The sequence below is a fragment of the Siphateles boraxobius genome, unplaced genomic scaffold, assembly GCF_051911475.1.
Source record: "Siphateles boraxobius isolate OS27281-9 unplaced genomic scaffold, OSU_SipBor_1 269, whole genome shotgun sequence".
NCBI lineage: Eukaryota > Metazoa > Chordata > Actinopteri > Cypriniformes > Leuciscidae > Siphateles > Siphateles boraxobius.
Window position 1 is genome coordinate 834018 of NW_027508886.1, and position 14638 is coordinate 848655.

General features: G+C 43.6%; 5 non-coding genes across 5 annotated transcripts; all 5 read right to left on the reverse strand.

Moving 5' to 3' along the window:
• Positions 1-10958: 10958 nt before the first annotated feature.
• On the reverse strand, positions 10959-11030 carry trnaq-cug (transfer RNA glutamine (anticodon CUG)). Its single transcript has one exon. It is a non-coding gene; the product is annotated as a tRNA-Gln (tRNA).
• Positions 11031-13212: 2182 nt separating this feature from the next.
• trnaq-cug (transfer RNA glutamine (anticodon CUG)) lies at positions 13213-13284 on the reverse strand. Its single transcript has one exon. It is a non-coding gene; the product is annotated as a tRNA-Gln (tRNA).
• A 654-nt stretch (positions 13285-13938) lies between these two features.
• On the reverse strand, positions 13939-14010 carry trnaq-uug (transfer RNA glutamine (anticodon UUG)). The gene has a single exon. It is a non-coding gene; the product is annotated as a tRNA-Gln (tRNA).
• Positions 14011-14134: 124 nt separating this feature from the next.
• Positions 14135-14207, reverse strand: trnaf-gaa (transfer RNA phenylalanine (anticodon GAA)). Its single transcript has one exon. It is a non-coding gene; the product is annotated as a tRNA-Phe (tRNA).
• A 255-nt stretch (positions 14208-14462) lies between these two features.
• On the reverse strand, positions 14463-14534 carry trnap-agg (transfer RNA proline (anticodon AGG)). Its single transcript has one exon. It is a non-coding gene; the product is annotated as a tRNA-Pro (tRNA).
• Positions 14535-14638: the final 104 nt, after the last annotated feature.

Genomic DNA, 14638 nt, shown 5'->3' on the forward strand with positions numbered 1-14638 from the left:
CGCCATACAATCCATCGCGCTCTTTAAGATCACTAAATTCGAGGCTTCTGGTCATTCCTAGGATATCTAAGTCCACTAAAGGAGGGAGGGCGTTCTCGCATTTAGCTCCTAAACTCTGGAATAGCCTTCCTGATATTGTACGAGACTCGCTGTCCCAGTTTAAAACTAGATTAAAGACGCATCTCTTTAACCAAGCATTCACTTAATGCTTAACCTTTGATACTACTGCTGAATCAGTTCGAATGCATTAACATTATGAACATCAGCTATGCTAATTATTTCCCATCTGCCTTTCTGCTGTTATCTCGGGACGCTAGTCCCGAGGTAAATAGCGTTCGTCAGCTCCAGTTTGTATCCAGCCTCTCACGGAGACTTCAGATGCCTCAACGCCTGTGAAGAGACGAATCGACGCCTGTGAAGAGACGACTCAAAGCCGGCGATATGTTATGCCATAAATTAATACTTGATTAACTAACTGTATTTTTCTATGTACATTTCCGAAATGCAATTTCTGTAAAGCTGCTTTGAGACAATGTGTTTTGTGAAAAGCGCTATACAAATAAATTTGAAATGAATTGAATTGAATTATGCATGAATACACGTGAACATCTCGATTGTCAGTCAAGCAATGAATTAATGCATACATTAAATAATTATATTTTATATACTGACAACAATAAGAAACATGAATAAATGAGTAAAAGATCAAATAAAAGTAACCATCACACAATAAACAAATGCATGCACATGAAACAAATCTTTATTCAAACTACAAGCATGTATTTGGGCGCTGAAGCCCACATCCTACTGCCATCTCAACACAGCGGTTCCCATTCTGCGGCTTTATTCTGATGAATTCACCAGAGGTGACCGTGCCTTCGTGCCGGAGCTTGTTGCTGCGCTGCGCTTCACAATCTGAGGCGATAAGGGCAGATGGAGAGATCTTATGACAGTCTCATCCATGGCACCGTTTCCAGGATTCAGCTCTGGGCTCCTCATCCTCAGTGCTCACACCAGTCTGAATAAAAACATGTTTAGTTACTTTATAGATTTGTTTATTTACCTTATTTACAGCACATTAGTCTAATGTCAACAGTGTTGACAACAGTGAATTAACGTTATCCTATCCTATGATAATGCCACACATACATCACTCAGATGTCTTTTTCATGTTGTGATGTGCTCATCTGCAATATGTCAATACTTACAATATTTTCCTTTCAGATGTAAATAGACATTTTAAATAAGCGTGTTTAAGATGTATATGGTTATGTAAATCCACTTTAGAGACGTTACGTGTGCTTAGAGCTCCCCTGTTAGCTAGCTATACAAAACATGTTTTACAGCAAAATCACAACTATACTATACTGTCTAACTACTTTACACCTTCAACAGTTAAAACGTCTACTCTATTGTAGTTTAACACATAAGGAACCGTGTTTACTCACATTTGAAAACCCCCGGCGTCGCTGATCTCCGTGATGTTTGATAATGACGTATGCTCTCGCGTGGCCTCCTGGGATAGAAGAGTATCCATCGGTTGAGCACTCAAAAATCGGGCCGGAAGCAGTAAGCCATCCGGGAACTTCTCCCCTACTCTTTTATGAATACTGATGTTTCGAACGTACTGCTTCCTTCACGTACTGTTTTCGCCTACTATATAGTAGGAAAGTAGGCACATTCGAACGCACTTAAGTCCAAATCTCGCGATAATTGTTACGTCACCCAGGTAATTCTCGCCTACTCTTTTGGATTAATACATACTTTTTCGCTCGCCTACTCTTTTCCCATACTAAATAGTAGGGAAGTATGCGGTTTGGAACGCAGCACATGTTTCCCCAATTCCGACTCTGTTTGAGAGTGCCAATTTCACTGCCACGTCAGCAGTTGCGCATCACCTCTGTTTTTTCCCACCCTTCCGCAAAGAACCTAAAAAGGTTCTACCGAGATTGGAACTGGGATCGCTGGATTCAAAGCGCTAACCATTACACCATGGAACCAACACTTCCTGATAGCTGGCTGTCTGAGAGGCAGATAGCGATGAGGCTAGGTGGAATCAGGTAGACTAAAAGAGGCGGACGTGGTTCCTCTGCCGAAACCCGGGATATAAATATCCTGGTTGCCCTAATCAGGCTGAAGAGATTAAAAGCAAAGCCTAATAATGGGCTCGTCCAGGATTTGAACCCGGGACCTCTCGCACCCTAAGCGAGAATCATACCCCTATACCAATGAGCCGAAACATACATCCTCCCTGCTGCTGCCGGGCCGCAAACATTTCAGCTTGCATGGCTTAAAGCGCAATTTTTTGATTAAATCTACAATTAAAAGGTAGCCAGTGCAAAGTTTCCAGCACAGAGAAAATGCGGCCTCTTTTTTTGTGGTCATTGGAAATCACGCTGCAGCACCTGCACACGAATAATGAGAAGCTTACTTACAGGAGCCTGGTCTGCAACACTGGACCCAGTTGATGTTGCAGGAGCAGAGGCAGCACTTGGCTGGACAGAAGGCTGTGGAGGAGACTGCAGAGGAGGCTGAACAGGGCGCAGAGGAGGAGACTGCAGAGGAGGCTGGGCAGGGCGCAGAGGAGGAGACTGCAGAGGAGGCTGGGCAGGGCGCAGAGGAGGAGACTGCAGAGGAGGCTGGGCAGGGCGCAGAGGAGGAGACTGCAGAGGAGGCTGGGCAGGGCGCTGCAGTCCTGTGGGTGGCTGTAGTGAGGATGGTCCTGGTGCAGAGGGACAGGGGTTGAAGGCCTTGCTGGAAAGATGGGAGTTGCTCTTTCCAGTGGACAGGAAGCTCTGCAGGCGACTGGGACACCTGGCCAGGGGTCCACAATGCTGGAGGAGCAGGATAAGGGGCAGGAGCAGGGGCAGTAGCACGAGCCGGGGCAGGAGCAGGGCCTCTCGAGCCTGCAGTGGCTGGAGCGTAAAAAAACACAACAAAATTATCTTATTGTTTTAGACTTTCACTGCATGACTTTCTCAGCTCTGCTGGACAGCTACTGCGATTACACGGTTTACTGCAAAGCATGTATGATTAGTAGAGAGATGACATGATGATGAAAAGATGGAAGGAAGCAGTGAAAATCATCCTGTTTTTCATCCAAGCACCATTAGAAGAAATACAAGAAGAAAAAAAGATGGGATCAGCCAAGTGTGAAGCGAAGCAGACCAAACACTACAACAGCCACTTATTCCAAGGGGAGTGGGGGAAGTGTGAGATGACAAGAATGAGCTTTAGTCAGTGATTACGATAAAAAATGAAATAAAACCTTTTACATACACCTTTAAATTATCTTTTTTCCTTTGAGGATGTTCACTCAAAGAGTGAATGTAGATTGACACCTGAGAAGTGCCATTCCTCTGTGTTGTGAAATAAAATAATATGTCATTTAAAAAATACTGTTTTGTTTTATTTGTAATTGTTTGTAAAATATTGTTTAAGATTTACATACCTTGAGGAAGTTGTTCCTCAGCTTGCGAGGCTACAGTTGCCATCTCCAGGTCATCTTCCTCCTCAAAAAAATCCGTAGCAGCAGAGTCTGTAAAATAACATAAAACACTAAGCACATGTCACCAACACACTTGTATGCGTTAAGTGATACTCACCACATGTAAAGAGCTGTCTCCGGACTGCGGACTCAGACACAGGTGGTACACGTGGTCCTGCAGCTGTTGAACACGTATTTTCGTTAGACATATATACTGCATAATATATACTGTAATTATTTTAAAGCTTGCAAATCACTTACAGGGTTTGGCTGGAGACAAAATCTTTTGTGCCAGCTGTGAAGCAAATAAATGCTTCCCCCGTGCCAACAGGGCCTTCACATTGGTCGCCAGCAGTGGCCTGTTCTTAGTGGCAGTAGGTGGAGGAGGAACAGACACAGTGGCAGTGGGCACAGCAGCAGTGAGGACAGATGCAGTGGGCACAGTGGTGGTGGGCACGTGGGCTGGAGCCTGCCTCTTCAGCACGTGTGCTTTGAAAAGGGCCATATTGGTGTTAGGCCTGGCCTTTGCCTTCTTCAGGTAGGTGATGAGAGCCTGGGCCTCCTTGCTTGGGTCCTCATACACCTCCTTCATTGACCTACCCTTAAAATCCCCAAACTCCACCATCAGACATCCAGAGTCTCCTGTCCTCTGGGCCTCCTGCAGCATGGCCTGTTTTTTCTGATACAGCTCCACAGCCTCGCCTACTTCCCTGATCTGCGAGGTGTATCTGAGGAACAGGTGTTTGTTGTCCGACAGCGGGTTGTCCCTCTCCTCCTCCCCCAAAATGCTGCTGACCAGATAGCAAGCATACCCCAGTGAGTTCTCCAGCAGCCACAGGAACCTCTGACCCTGGTGTTTCCCAAACTGGATCTTGCAGTGAGCCAGAACCAAGAACTGGTCTCCAGGATTCCCTCCATTCTGCCTCACAAAGGCAGTGGCCTCAGCCAGGACCTCCTCCTTACACCTGGCCCTCCCTGCCAACACGAAGGAGTCGACCCTCAGAGGTTCTTCGTAAAACCGGGTATGCATACATAATCTGAAAGGACACAGGCATAAACAGAACGTTACATAGCTGTCATATTCCAACTGAAAGTATTTTACTACAGCATTTCTTTTTTATGTAATTAATTATTATAATATTATAATAATTAATGATTATTATTATTATGAGCATAAGCATTATTGTTTTTATACAACTGTGACTCACTTTGAATTGCCTTGTGTACAAATTGTAAATAGTGTGATGAACTTATTAATAAGAAAATAAATAACACTTCTTGGTACAATCTTGCTGGTATCATGCCATGCTTAAATCGTTTTGTTTTGTTTAGCTTTTGTGGCAGAGATTACTAAGAAACACCAAATATAACATAAAGGCGTTTATGACAATTCATAATAATATGATCATCAAACAGATCTAAAACTTAAAATGGTATATCAAATCGTTTTGGTATATCTTTTATAACATAGTTGAGAATCATTTGTTGAAACAAAAAAACACTTGTTTTTGCCTATTCATGTCTTTTTAAATATGTATAACATAGTATTTAAAAAGATAACATAAATATGTATACTGGTGTATAACATAGTATAGTATAACATATATGAATTAAACTTTTTTTTTTAAAGGTTTTAGTAAAAATCTTCTTGTGGTCAAAATAATGTAATGAATGACACAAAAAAATACTAAATTAACAACAACAAAAAAATGGTTTAAGGAGGATATAGCTTAATTAGCGGTCGGCTAATTATCTTGACAGTAGTGGCATGTTTTTTTACTGTATATCATGGTATAGTTGCAGGTTCACATGTACAGAAGAAAACGTGTGCTATTACACGCTAGCTAGCTTTATTGGCATGTTTAATTGTCTAAAAACAAACACTGTTTATGAATAAATAATGATCGATTATACAGTCGTGAAGAATAGACTTACCTGTTGCAAGGTGGCGATAATTACTACTGATGACGACTACTTCCTGCTCAGCTACTGTTCGGACGCTCTCGCTTACTGCTCCGCTTATATCGCTTTTATATTTCTATATTTTATCTCCTTTTATCACCTAATTTTAACTTCAGCAAATCAGCACAGTGCTCAAACTCTTGGATTACTACAAAAAAAAGCAGAATTATTTTATTCGACCAGCCTCCCACTGAAAGCTTACATTCCGGGGAAGAGAAAACACAACTGCCTACATTCATAAGGATAAGAAAATGCCTCTTCTGGAATCTACTTGCTGCTCCAACTGCCACAGATTTTTACAAAGGATTGCAATTCTTGAAACAAAGTTAATTGCGGGACCACCAAACCAGACGGAACACACAACAGAGCTTCGTCATGGACGTCCTCAGCATACAGCCGGTGAGTCCCATGAATCTAGTGCTTCTCGACAGGCCATACTGAGTGAAGAGAAACAAGCCGATCGTTTTACTAATCGATGGCACAAACAGGGTGCGAGACCCAAAGGCACTCGAGACATCAGATTGTCATGAGCATCACATATTACTGCAGTAGCATCCTCTACCCCAGATACGGCTCTGACAAGGACTGCAAACACTGGTCTCCTACCACCGCCTATACATCTTGAGAACAGATTTGAAGTATTAATGAATGAGGAATCCCCAAATTTGATGAATGTGATCGCACACAGACAGAATCAGCCAGTAGCTAACACTGATGCTAACTGGGGCTCAAGGTCGAGCAGACAGCGGCACTCAGCTCACAGTGCAGCCGAGCCCAGGACTCTGATAGTGGGCGACTCCGTAATCAGAAACATTAATAGCAGGGATACAACAACGTGCTGCCTTCCACAAGCAACAACTTCTGATGTAAACAGGGAACTTCAGAACATTCTGATGAAACATAAGACTGCAAATCGACTCATCATTCATGTGGGGAAGAATGATATTCATAAAGAGCAGTCGGAACTTCTTAAAAAGGATTTCAATGAACTTTTTGAAACACTTAAAAGACTGAAAGTTCAAACATTCATCAGTGGACCACTCCCAGCAAGAGGAACAAACAGGTTTTCACGGTTGCTTGGGCTTAATACATGGCTGCAAAAAACCTGCAATATAAAAGGAGTGAACTTTACTGACAACTTCAATCTTTTCTGGAGTCAGAGGCAACTGTTTCAACAGGATGGCCACCACCCAAACAAACTTGGTTCAAGAGTGCTAAAGGACAATATCTACTTCTCCCTCCGTCATCCTTCTGCAATGTGTGCCAATCCACTCAACCTGAATGGCACACACACACCTGGATACAGTATGAATGACCACAGGATTTCACTTCAGCACCTGAATGGACATGCGGTTGACACATCACACAAGGACAGTGATAACACCACTCAGCCACAACAACCTCTATTCACGGACACAATCTCAGCTGAGCCCTGCCCACAGAGCTCAACACAGACAGACTGTGACATACCAGCACTGCTCCAAGATACAGCACCCATAGACGACTTTCTGGAAAACAGCCAGGGAAACCAGGACAGCATATTACAGCCTCCAATAACACCAGAGCAAAAATCCCTCTCACCGGAAACATTATCACTCTCTCCAGCATCTCCACTTCTGTGCTTCTCAGAGAAAATGGAACAACTGGTGCATGCTGGAACTAGACTATCCCACTCTTTTGCTGCGAGCCCCCAGATACCAACCAAAAAACTTCAGGCCCCACAACCACCAAAGCCTGCGGGCCCAGCTCGCCCTCCCCCTCCTCCTGTGAGAGCTCTTCGGCCTCTGCCACAGCGCCAGGGCCCACACCCTCCTCCAGCGGCTCGAGGTGAACCAAAAACAACTGATACCAGCTCTCAGTGATATGTGTCGGGTCCCCGCTATGATAACAATAACTTTCTCAAATGTTTACAGAACAAGCGGGAACCCAGTGTGCCTGTATCTTTTTCTATTGCTGTTCGATTACATGATAGAAAGTCTAAGGCCTTCAAAAGCCGTACAGCAAACCCATCTAATATGGTGCTTATTACACGACATACCAAGATTGCTGTGGGGACAAAAAGTAAGACTGTAAAGTTAGCACTTTTAAACATCCGCTCACTTAAAAATAAATCACTTTTAGTCAACGACTTAATAACCACATACAACCTGGATTTTATGTTGCTAAATGAAACTTGGCTAGAAGAAAGTTGCAGTGCAACAGTCCTCAATGAAACAGCCCCTCCTAACTTTACTTTTATGAGTGTCTGCAGAGCTGTCAGAAGAGGCGGAGGTTTAGCTGCTCTTTATAAAGATGTCTATCAATGTAAGCAAATATCATTTGGGAATTACCCGTCTTTCGAGTATCTCGGTATTGTGTTAAAAGGTGCTCCACGCATTTTACTTATCATTGTTTACAGGCCTCCAAAATACTCTCCAGCTTTTGCTGAGAACTTAACAGAACTGTTATCAACAATTTCCTCAGAGTTTGACTGCTTTGCCATTGCTGGAGATTTTAACATTCACATAGATAATGCAGAAAACAATATGGCAAAAGAAATCAAAACTGTTTTAAAAACTTTTGATCTGACTCAGCATGTACATGGACCCACACATAATCCTGGACACACTCTAGATTTACTTATCAGTAAGGGTCTAAACATTTCATCAATTGTTATTAAGGATGTAGCACTGTCTGATCATTTTTGTGTTTTCTTTGATATATTGATCTCTCCTGCCATTGAAGCTAGATCTGTGTCTGTCAAGAAGAGATGCTTAAATGAGAACACTAGTGTACTATTTATGAAGGCTATATCTTTAACACCAAGCATATCTGCTGACTGTTGATTTTCTCCTTGATTCGTTTAACTCAAAAGTTAAGAGTGTAATTGATGATATTGCTCCTGTGAAAGTCAGGAAGAAGAGTGGCAGACAAAAAGCACCTTGGAGAAACTCAACAGCAGTGCAAAATATGAAAAGACAATGCAGAAAAGCAGAGCGCATGTGGCGGAAGACAAAATTTGTAGTCCATTATAACATCTACAAAGACAGCATCCATGCTTTCAATAAGGAACTAAGCAAAGCTAGACAGACTTTTTTCTCGCATATTATAAACAGCAATATAAACAACACGCGCACTCTTTTTGCTACTATAGAGAGACTGACAACCCCCCCAAGCCAGATTCCCAGTGAAATGCTCTCAGTGAGAAAGTGCAGTGAGTTTACTTCTTTCTTCTCTGAGAAAATCAATAATATCAGAAAGGTGATCAGCTCATCCTTGAGTTGCGCTGGGGTCAGGCAGATCAGACAACAGCACGAGAAAGTAGCCACTATGTCTGATTTCGAAGAAATTGATGGCAAAATTTTGGAAGAAACCGTACAGCAACTAAAAACATCAACCTGCGCCCTTGACGCACTTCCCAGATCTTCTTTCAAAAATGTGTTACACAGCTTAGAAGCAGATCTCCTGGAAGTGGTAAATGCCTCACTTCTCTCTGGGAGTTTTCCGACCTCCCTGAAAACTGCTGTCGTCAAGCCCCTCCTGAAAAAGAGCAATCTGGATAAGACCATATTAAACAACTATAGACCGATATCAAATCTTCCTTTCATAGGCAAGATCATTGAAAAAGTTGTCTTCAATCAGCTGATCAAATTCTTAAGCTCGAATGGATACTTTGACCATTTTCAATCTGGTTTCCGACCGCACCACAGTACAGAGGCCGCGCTCATAAAGATAATAAATGATATTCGCTTAAATACTGATACAGGCAAATTATCAGTGCTGGTACTACTCAACCTCAGTGCTGCATTTGACACTGTCGATCACAAAATACTTCTTGACAGGCTGGAAAACTGGGTCTGGCTTTCTGGGATAGTCCTAAAATGGTTCAGGTCATACTTAGGAGGCAGAGGTTATTATGTGAGTATAGGAGATTATAAGTCTGAGTGGACATCCATGACATGCGGAGTACCTCAAGGCTGAATTATTGCGCCACTCCTATTCAACCTGTACATGCTCCCAATGAGCCAAATAATGAGAAAGAACCAAATCGCTTACCATAGCTATGCAGACGACACACAGCTCTACGTATCCCTATCGCCTAACGATTACAGCCCCATTGACTCCCTTTGCCAATGCATTGATGAAGTAAACAATTGGATGTGCCAAAACTTTCTTCAGTTAAACAAAGACAAAACTGAAGTCATTGCATTTGGAAACAAAGATGAAGTTCTCAAGGTGAACGCATACCTTCAGTCTAGGGGTCAAACAACTAAAAATCAAGTCAGGAATCTGGGTGTGTCTCTAGAGTCAGACCTTAGTTTCAGTAGTCATGTCAAAGCAATAACTAAATCAGCATATTATCACCTGAAAAATATTGTAAGATTTAGATGCTTTGTTTCCAGTCAAGACTTAGAAAAACTTGTGCATGCTTTCATCACCAGTAGGGTGGATTATTGTAATGGACTTCTCACTGGCCTTCCCAAAAAGACCATAAGACAGTTGCAGCTCATACAGAACGCTGCTGCTAGGATTCTGAGCAGAACCAGAAAATATGAACACATCACACCAGTCCTCAGGTCTTTACACTGGCTGCCAGTTACATTTAGGATTGATTTTAAAGTATTATTACTGGTATATAAATCATTCAATGGGCTAGGACCTCAATACATTGCAGATATGCTCAGTGAATATAAACCCAACAGATCACTCAGATCATTAGGATCACATCGGCTAGAAATACCAAGGGTTCACTCTAAGCATGGCGAGTCTGCTTTTAGCTACTATGCCAGCCGCAGCTGGAACCAGCTTCCAGAAGAGATCAGATGTGCTCCTACAGTAGTCACATTCAAATCCAGACTCAAAACACATCTGTTTAACTGTGCATTTACTGAATGAGCACTGTGCCACTGTTCGTCCGACTGTTTGCACTGTATTTTATTTTATGTTTTAATTATTCTGATTTCATTTGATTATTTCTGTATTTTATCTTTTATTCCAAACTGTTTTAATTATTCTGATTTCTTTTGATTATTTTAATTTCTTCTATGTAAAGCACTTTGAATTACCATTGTGTATGAAATGTGCTATATAAATAAACTTGCCTTGCCTTGCCTAATAATAGCGGTCGCCGATTGGTCAAAAGTAAGCCACAGGAGCAGAGCCAGGAGAGAAACGCGATTGGTCAAAAGTAAGCCACAGGAGAGAAAGGCGATTGGTCAAAAGTAAGCCACAGGAGAGAAACACGATTGGTCAAAAGTAAGCCACAGGAGAGAACGCGATTGGTCAAAAGTAAGCCACAGCAGAGAAACACGATTGGCTCACGTGGGCTTACTTTGGGCTTACTTTGGCTCAATCGGTAGGAAGCAGTAGGCGCAAGTGAGAGGTAGTGGGATCGATGGCTGCATTCTCCAGTGCTGTCCATCCTTTTTACGCCCCCCTTCAAGGGGCACTACCTAGATGAGCTCTTGCGGCTCAGTGCTGCCGAAAATGTTTTTTCGAACGAGGTACTGCACACATTCCTGGCAAAAGCAGGTCCCACCGAGATTTGAACTCAGATCGCTGGATTCAGAGCCCAGAGTGCTAACCATTACACCATGGAACCTTGGCGTGTGTCAACTTTTCCCATGAGCAGCAGAGATTTAACTCATTGAGTCCAGAAGCACGATAGCAAGGATTTAAGTCATTGAGTCCAGAAGCACGATAGCAAGGAGCAAATGAAGCCTTTGCTTTTTAAGCCCATGTTTCCCCAATTCATAGGAGCAGGGGCAGTAGCACGAGCCGGGGCAGGAGCAGGGCCTCTCGAGCCTGCAGTGGCTGGAGAAAAAAGAAAAAAACTTACCCACTTAGAGGGTTTGGCTGGAGACAAAATCTTTTGTGCCAGCTGTGAAGCAAATAAATGCTTCCCCCACGCCAACAGGGCCTTCACATTGGTCGCCAGCAGTGGCCTGTTCTTAGTGGCAGTAGGTGGAGGAGGAACAGACACAGTGGCAGTGGGCACAGCAGCAGTGAGGACAGATGCAGTGGGCACAGTAGTGGTGGGCACGTGGGCTAGAGCCTGCCTCTTCAGCACGTATGCTTTGAAAAGGGCCATATTGGTGTTAGGCCTGGCCTTTGCCTTCTTCAGGTAGGTGATGAGAGCCTGGGCCTCCTTGCTTGGGTCCTCATACACCTCCTTCATTGACCTACCCTTAGAATCCCGAAACTCCACCATCAGACATCCAGAGTCTCCTGTCCTCTGGGCCTCCTGCAGCATGGCCTGTTTTTTTCTGATACACCTCTACAGCCTCGCCTACCTCCCTGATCTGCGAGGTGTATCTGAGGAACAGGTGTTTGTTGTCCGACAGCGGGTTGTCCCTCTCCTCCTCCCCCAAAATGCTGCTGACCAGATAGCAGGCATACCAAAGTGAGTTCTCCAGCAGCCACAGGAACCTCTGACCCTGGTGTTTCCCAAACTGGATCTTGCAGTGAGCCAGAACCAGGAACTGGTCTCCAGGATTCCCTCCATTCTGCCTCAAAAAGGCAGTGGCCTCAGCCAGGACCTCCTCCTTACACCTGGCCCTCCCTGCCAACACGATCTTCCTCCTATTGGCCTCCTCAGTTGGCCCCATAAGGAGTCGACCCTTCTTCGTAAAACCGGGTATGCATACATAATCTGAAAGGACACAGGCATAAACAGAACGTTACATAGCTGTCATATTCCAACTGAAAGTATTTTACTACAGCATTTGTTTTTTATGTAATTAATTATTATAATATTATAATAATTAATGAATATTATTATTATTATTATGAGCATAAGCATTATTGTTTTTTATACAACTGTGAATCACTTTGAATTGCCTTGTGTACAAATTGTAAATAGTGTGATGAACTTATTAATAAGAAAATAAATAACACTTCTTGGTACAATCTTGCTGGTATCATACCATGCTTAAATCGTTTTGTTTTGTTTAGCTTTTGTGGCAGAGATTACTAAGAAACACCAAATATAACACAAGGCGTTTATATATATGAATTAAACTTTTTTTTTTAAAAGGTTTTAGTAAAAATCTTCTTGTGCTCAAAATAATGTAATGAATGACACAAAAAAATACTAAATTAACAACAACAAAAAAATGGTTTAAGGAGGATATAGCTTAATTAGCGGTCGGCTAATTATCTTGACAGTAGTGGCATGTTTTTTACTGTATATCATGGTAAAGTTGCAGGTTCTCATGTACAGAAGAAAACGTGTGCTATTACACGCTAGCTAGCTTTATTGGCATGTTTAATTGTCTAAAAACAAACACTGTTTATGAATAAATAATGATCGATTATACAGTCGTGAAGAATAGACTTACCTGTTGCAAAGATTGCAAAGATGACGATAATAATAGCGGTCGCCGATTGGTCAAAAGTAAGCCACAGGAGCAGAGCCAGGAGAGAAACGCGATTGGTCAAAAGTAAGCCACAGGAGAGAAAGGCGATTGGTCAAAAGTAAGCCACAGGAGAGAAACACGATTGGTCAAAAGTAAGCCACAGGAGAGAACGCGATTGGTCAAAAGTAAGCCACAGCAGAGAAACACGATTGGCTCACGTGGGTTTACTTTGGGCTTACTTTGGCTCAATCGGTAGGAAGCAGTAGGCGCAAGCGAGAGGTAGTGGGATCGATGCCTGCATTCTCCAGTGCTGTCCATCCTTTTTACGCCCCCCTTCAAGGGGCACTACCTAGATGAGCTCTTGCGGCTCAGTGCTGCCGAAAAAGTATTTTCGAACGAGGTACTGCACACATTCCTGGCAAAAGCAGGTCCCACCGAGACTTGAACTCGGATCGCTGGATTCAGAGCCCAGAGTGCTAACCATTACACCATGGAACCTTGGCGTGTGTCAACTTTTCCCATGAGCAGCAGAGATTTAAGTCATTGAGTCCAGAAGCACGATAGCAAGGATTTAAGACATTGAGTCCAGAAGCACGATAGCAAGGAGCAAATGAAGCCTTTGCTTTTTAAGCCCATGTTTCCCCAATTCCGACTCGGTTTGAGAGTGCCAATTTCACCGCCACGTCAGCAGTTGCGCATCACCTCTGTTTTTTCCCTCCCTTCCGCAAAGAACCTAAAAAGGTTCCACCGAGATTTGAACTCAGATCGCTGGATTCAAAGCGCAATTTTTTGATTAAATCTACAATTAAAAGGTAGCCAGTGCAAAGTTGCCAGCACAGAGGAAATGCGGCCTGTTTTTTTGTGGTCATTGGAAATCACGCTGCAGCACCTGCACACGTGCTAGGGATCGCGCCTCGTCTTTGTCTTTGAGAGCGATGGACACCTCCTCTCCATCATCGAGGGGAATTAGCTCAAATGGTAGAGCGCTCGCTTAGCATGCGAGAGGTAGTGGGATCGATGCCTGCACTCTCCAGTGCTGTCCATCCTTATTACGCCCCCCCTTCAAGGGGCACTACCTAGATGAGCTCTTGCGGCTCAGTGCTGCCGAAAATGTTTTTTCGAACGAGGTACTGCACACATCCTGGCAAATGCAGGTCCCACCGAGATTTGAACTCGGATCGCTGGATTCAAAGCCCAGAGTGCTAACCATTACACCATGGAACAAACACACCCTGATAGCTGGCTGTATGAGAGGCAGATAGCGATGAGGCTAGGTGTAATCAGGTAGATACGAGCTGCCGTTTGGTCAATGGACCGTCACGACTAAGAGAGGCGGACGTGGTTCCTCTGCCGGAACCTGGGATTGAACCAGGGACCTTTAGATCTTCAGTCTAACGCTCTCCCAACTGAGCTATTTCGGCCAGGTACTTGTGCGGTTTAGCCAGCAGCCATGTATGGGAGACCGCCAGTCATTTTCGAGAAGAGCAGAGCGAAGGTCCCAGAGAGAAAATTAGTTGCCCGTACGGGGATCGAACCCTTGACCTTGGCACTATTAGCACCACGCTCTAACCAACTGAGCTAACCGGCCTCTCTCAGGCTCATTTTATCCCCAATTTATCAGAAATATCCTGGTTGCCCTAATCAGGCTGAAGAGATTAAAAGCAAAGCCTGATAATGGGCTCGTCCGGGATTTGAACCCGGGACCTCTCGCACCCTAAGCGAGAATCATACCCCTAGACCAACGAGCCGAAACATACGTCCTCCCTGCTGCTGCCGTGCCGAAAACATTTCAGCTTGCATGGCTTAAAGCGCAATATTTTGATTAAATCTACAATTAAAAGGTAGCCAGTGC